Source organism: Neurospora tetraspora, assembly GCF_033439725.1.
Source record: "Neurospora tetraspora strain CBS 560.94 chromosome Unknown B0H65scaffold_2, whole genome shotgun sequence".
Taxonomy (NCBI): Eukaryota; Fungi; Ascomycota; class Sordariomycetes; order Sordariales; family Sordariaceae; genus Neurospora; species Neurospora tetraspora.
This window is the reverse complement of record NW_026944384.1, coordinates 5,383,309-5,389,308: the sequence shown is the minus strand read 5'-3', so window position 1 is coordinate 5,389,308 and position 6,000 is coordinate 5,383,309.

Sequence of the window (6,000 nt, the reverse complement as noted above, 5' to 3'; positions counted from 1 at the left end):
ATAATCGGGGAGAGTATAGGAGACAATATTAATGTAGATACATACTATAGATTGAGTTGTAATTTTGCCAGCAATTTTAAGGATAACGTTATAAGTTTTAATTTTAATGTATACTTTATAGAAATATTTTTAAGTATTATTAAGTTTAATATTAGCCGTTTTATAGGCTTTAAGAATTTGGTCTCTATTTATATATATAAGTCGGTGGTATATTATTGAATAAGTAATTAATACCATTATAGTATAGCGGGTATTTTGGGGAAAGTCTTATTAGGTGTATACTGGGAGTATTAGGAGGTTATTAATCTATTTATATTAAATAATATTTTATTATATACTATAATTTAATTGGTACGTACGTCACAAATTATTTTATTATTAAGAAGACTTTTAGTTATTAGTAGATTTATTAGAATTGAAAGATTATAAATAATATTTTTAATTCGAACTTTAATATTAATATTATTAATTATTAGTATATTAAGCTCTATAGTACCTATATAATAAATATACGTCGAATTTCTATTGCCGATAATATATATAATAGAATAGGGATGATGTTATATGTCTATGAATTATTTAAAGTAGTTGAAGATATTGGAGGCGCAATTTAAATTGTAAATAATAAGGTTATAAAAACCTTTTTGATATTGCCTTTAAACCTATTAGACTTTAGCGAGATTATTTTAAATATATTGAAGTTGAAGTTGACCGGAGTTTTATATTTAATTATAATTAAATTAGATAATATTAATATGCTAAATTACGTTTGCTAAGGGTTTTAGTAAAAATTTATATTGTTAGAGCCTATATTATAGCCTATACTATTAATAGCTATAAATAATCTACCTCTATATAATAAGGTGAAGTTCGGAGTGGTAATTGGGGTGGTAAAGTTAGTAGAGGTATTATTAGTTAGAGTACTAGTACTAGCGGTAGTCTTCTTAGCAACGGTATCCTTCTTAAGTTTTTAAATATTGGGAACCTTCTTAAGGTTATAGAATTAGTAAATCTTTGCCTTAGTTATAATATAGTAACTATATAATATATACTTTTAAGTTAGGTAAATTTTTCTGTCGTAGCTAGTATAATTAACCTTTTTATTTTTATCCTTATTATTCTTCTTACTACTACTATTACCCGACAACGAATTATTATTATTACTATTATTAGCCGTCTTTTAGATATTAACGTTGAGGTTAGTGATATATATTTCAATATTATTAATATTTATTAAATTTAATTAATAAGCTACCGACAGTAAGGGCCTTATTTTTATTTTTTTCTTCGATGGAAGTAGCCTAGAACTTTATATTAATTAAGTATTAGTACTTAATAGTATTAAATAGAAAGGTAACTTCAAAGTCGTTAGTAATATTAAATTTAGTATTTTGAACGCGCTTGTGTAAGAGGGTATAACGGGTAAGGAAGGAAGCTATAGTATTAAAGTTAGTTCGCTCAATAGCTAAGAATTCGGCGAGAATTTCGCTACGAACTTCGTTAATAATACGGGTAATATAGGACTAAATAAAGTCGTAAAGGACTTTAAGGTCTTTATTCTTCCTATCTTAACCGTTAATAGTAAGGGTAATAATAATAGCTTTATTTTTGAGCGTAATTAATAGAATTTTTATAGCGTTAGCGCGTTAAGTAAATTAAGTCTTATATTCTACGGGCTTTACCTCTTTATTAGGTTCGATTATAGTACTAAAAATATAATCGGTAAGATTAAGGTAGTTGAATTCAATTTCGAATCTTTATTCCTAATTATTAATATTACGTTCGCCCTTAAAGTAAACAAGGGACGACGTAAATAAAAATATATTAACGGTAGTAATAAGAGTATTGCATATTTAATTAAATAAAATTGCGTAAGTTATTAAATTAAACATTAATTCAATTGTTTAACTAAATTAATTTAACACTAAGTTTATCGCTAATTATTATTATAGAAGAGAAGTAAAATAATAGGTATTATTTAAGATCTTTATATGCGGGGTAAATGGTGAGTTTGGTGAGGCGAGTCGATAAAATCGAAATTGCGGGTCGAGAGTTAGACCTTTATTACAATGTTAGAATGAAGGTGGTAATGCGATGCAATTAATGCGCGCGCTTATAAGGAAGGATAGAGAGGGCTTATAACCTGTGAGATCACGAATAATAACGAGAGTAAGCGTATGTATACGATTAATTAAGTGTGCTATCGAGGAGAGAGGAGAAGAAAGACTAGCAAGAAGTCTGGAGGGCAAGAAAAGGTGGTGGCCAGGGCACGGTGGGCACGGCACAGAGTGCCTGCCGCGTGCGGGACCCACCAACACATACGGAGGCGAAAAAGAAAGACCCCTATTTCATACATATAGAGGCTTACGCACAACGGAATCAGTGAGCAGTGTCTCAGCTGCAGAAACTCCGTTACCCCTAAATGGATACTGAGAAGATATTTGTGACTCCATTTGCGAAGTCCTTCGGAGTATCATGACTCTCCACTCCCGCCCAAGCACAACATATCCCCACGTGTGTATGGGTGGGGGGCAATTTGGGCAAGAAAAAGCGAAGAGAAAAAAGACGGGGCGAGGGCAAGTGGGCGTAGAAGTTGGGCGTTGGATTTCGCCTTTGCTCAGTTCTCGGCACGAGGTCTAGATACTTCTAGTCCCATGCGGTAAAGTGAGCAGGTGAGACATGTCAAACATGAACCCATCAAATCACTTTGTGAGAGGAGAAAAAGTGATTGAGAAGGTCGAAAGTGAGAGTGTTGCGACTGAGGCAAAAGAGAAAATCCAAATCGCGCCTCGATCACCGATCCAACCGTTCAGAGGAATCAGGAATCAGAGAGTCCCCTTCTCGAAATCTCGCCAAAACGATTTTCAGGGTCCTGGCACAAGACTGAACCGCAGTGAACCAACTGTGGTTGAACTTGGTATCTCTTTGAATCAGGGGGATCCTTGACTTCAAATCAGAAGCAAGGGGAACTTTTGGCCTCTTTCCCCAGAACAAAATGTTCCCCGTTTCTTGGGATTTTTGCTTGGCTTCACGGTTGTGCCTGATGGTTGGTGCAGTGGGTAGTTGTAGGTAGGTACAGGTAGGTAAGGTGGATAATGTCTTTCTTGGTTACATGTAAGTGGTGATCTCTTTGCTTTTCTCAGCTTGTCAAGTCGACATATGTATGTACATGTATGTAAGCAGGGACAAGCTTTCTAACTTACAGCCTGCCAGCCAGCCAGCGATACTTACATGTGCACGAAATACATACTAGTTTAGTTACTAGTTTCACTTCTTATTTCATACTTGCGAAGTTCAGAGGGCTTACTGTGTACTAAGTACGTACGTTGGGCTAGTGTCCTTCGAAGTCAAGTAGGCAGGACATCGCCAAGCCAGAGTGGGTGTGGGCGAGCTGAAAACGGGGAAACTTACAAACGAACGAACGAACGAACGAAGCGAAAAGCAAACATTTTGATATCAAACTTTTTCCCCCTCTTCCCCTCCTGCCCAAACAAGCCAGATTTCCACAAATCTCTCACAAATCCTTCGCGTCCAAACGGGTCCTCCTGCCTCATTCAGCCAGTTAACCCATCGATTTATGAAATCCGACTGGTTGAGCTTTCAAACGGACTGGACGTTCAAGTGACTAGTCCGGTGCCCCGCTCACATTTACGCAGTACATACACCACGTCCCCGTCCGGCGACCCGACTCGACCCGCCCGTTGTTCCGGAAGTCACTTGCCGGCCAGGCCCCGCTTCCCCCGTTCGGACGGGATCAAGTGCCGTCCGTCCCTTGCTTTAGCTTTTTTTTTTTTTTTTTTTTTTTTTTTTTTCTAAACAGTTCAGGCACTATGCTGGGTTGGTGAGGTACATACTGTGCTGTGGTGTGCTGCGCCGTGGTGTGCTGTAGTTCGACGCAGGAGGTAGTTCCATTATTACTAGTGAAAGTGAAAGTGATAATCCGGTGCCCGGTACCCGGCTCCTAGCTCCTGGCTCCTGGAAACAACACGGAGTCAAGTTTTTGAAGTCGTGCATTTGATATGCGTGCCCAGCATGCCTAGGCAGTCGATCTATCATGTTATCTATGAGGAGATAGAGGGGATAAGGTACACACAACCCACGCATGAGCTGAAAGAACTCCGTCGACTATCGCCAACTAACGTAATTGCGTCTAAACTCTGGCTATACCAAGGCCTGCCCTATTAGTCCCCAATCAAGCAAACACCGTCCCTCCAACCGGTCCGCTTCCGGCCGACCAACCTCCGGCAGGCGTCAATGTGCAAGGTGATATGACCGATACGGTAACGGTCCTCGACCCGACTCGGCAAGTCTCCCCCGGCGCACCCCCGACAAACCCCCGGGATATCGGGTGATCTGGGTGATCTAAGTGATCTAGGTGCATGAGATCTCGATAGAGGAGTCTAGACTAGCTGGCTTTTCGCTGTGATAGGGTCGTCTAAGCGGGCGGCTTATGTAGGAGGGTAAGTAAGTGAGGTGTGTGTTGGGGGCCTGCGTAGGGGTCTGAGGGGGGTGTTAGAGGCCCGAGGGGGGCTTTTAGGGCTTTTGAGTTGGGGTGTTGATACCTGTGGACTTGAGGAGCAAACATGCAAACAACTTTTGGGTTGTACATGTCAGTTCCTCGGCGAAGGTGGCACACTGGCAGGTGAGGCAGGTGATAGATCACGGGGTTTTGTTTGAGTTAATGAGGGGGGCACAGAGTCCAAAAGCTGAGGAGACGGAGTCATCACTTGATGTTCTCCTTGTGGACTTGAGGTTGAGTCAGGTGAGTTGGACGTGTGGAATGGGTAGTGACAGTGGCTTGGGTTTGAGCGGATGACTGCCATTGTCGAAAAATGTGATAGTGTTATTGGAGTTATCGTCGAAAGGAGTAAGAGTCAACACTTGACTGAATCACTCTTGAAGAACGCGTTAGCTAACATGAGAAATGTGATGGACTTTCAATACACAAAGCAACGGACATTGACACCTACAGTTATCCATCTCCAGATCACCCTAAACCAGCATGCAAATGCTTAGAAATCCTGTATTCCAATTTGATGAAAGAGACAAAGGCTAGAATGCCACTTTCACAGAGCCGTTAGTGTAATTGCAAGTGCCTGAATTAGATAGACGGACTGGAAAAAAAGAAGCGAAGTGAACTGAAGCGGTCCGTCCCGGTCTGGGACCCCATCGACCATGAGGATCGGCACCGGAGTGAAACCGAAAAGGCTGCCCGACGGCGCTATTGCCGTCGACATAGTCGTCGGTTGTCATTGCCGATGGAAGCTCTTGCTCAACGGGTTCTGGTCGACCTTCCTCATTTTGATTCTACACCGGAGTTAATACTCCGAGGAGATGTTAGCCCAAAGACGACTCTGTGAGATAATAGCTGGCTGGGCTGGGCTGGCTGGTTATGTTGAAAAGGAAATGAGAAACGTTGATCTTCTCTCCGATGGCAGGCTTGAGAGAGGTATGTACTCCGTGTTGGAAGGACTGTATCTTAGAGTCGCTTTCTAATGAACATGAGTCCATTTTTCTCTATCATTTTGGGAAGACAGTCGCATCGTCGGCCTAAATAGACTAGAAATGATGCGCTGTCGGCCCGTTGTTGGGTTGGGCATGAAGATATCGTGGGGTGCTTTGATTGCTAATCTTCACCGCGGCCGATCAATATTTCTCTCGTATCCTTCTTGACTCGGCCTGATCCGACCAGACCCTGATGGGTTGAGTTGGGGGTCAGATTGGGGGCCGGTTCGGCCGGTAAAGTGAGGCTAACGTGACCGGTGAGGGACGCGGAACGTGGTGTCTGTAGATCCGGACTGGAACTTTGAAGAAGTCAACGATAACCGCGGCAACAACTTAATAAACGCCTTTGGAGGTGCAGTAAGGAAGAGTGTCGGAAGTAACGGTTTGATCGTGGTTTTCTCTGGATTAAAGTGTCTCGAAAGTGATTGGGTAGAAGCATTTGAAATTCAGTATACCACCAAGATCGACTGCTCTTCGGTTATACTGAAGACGGAA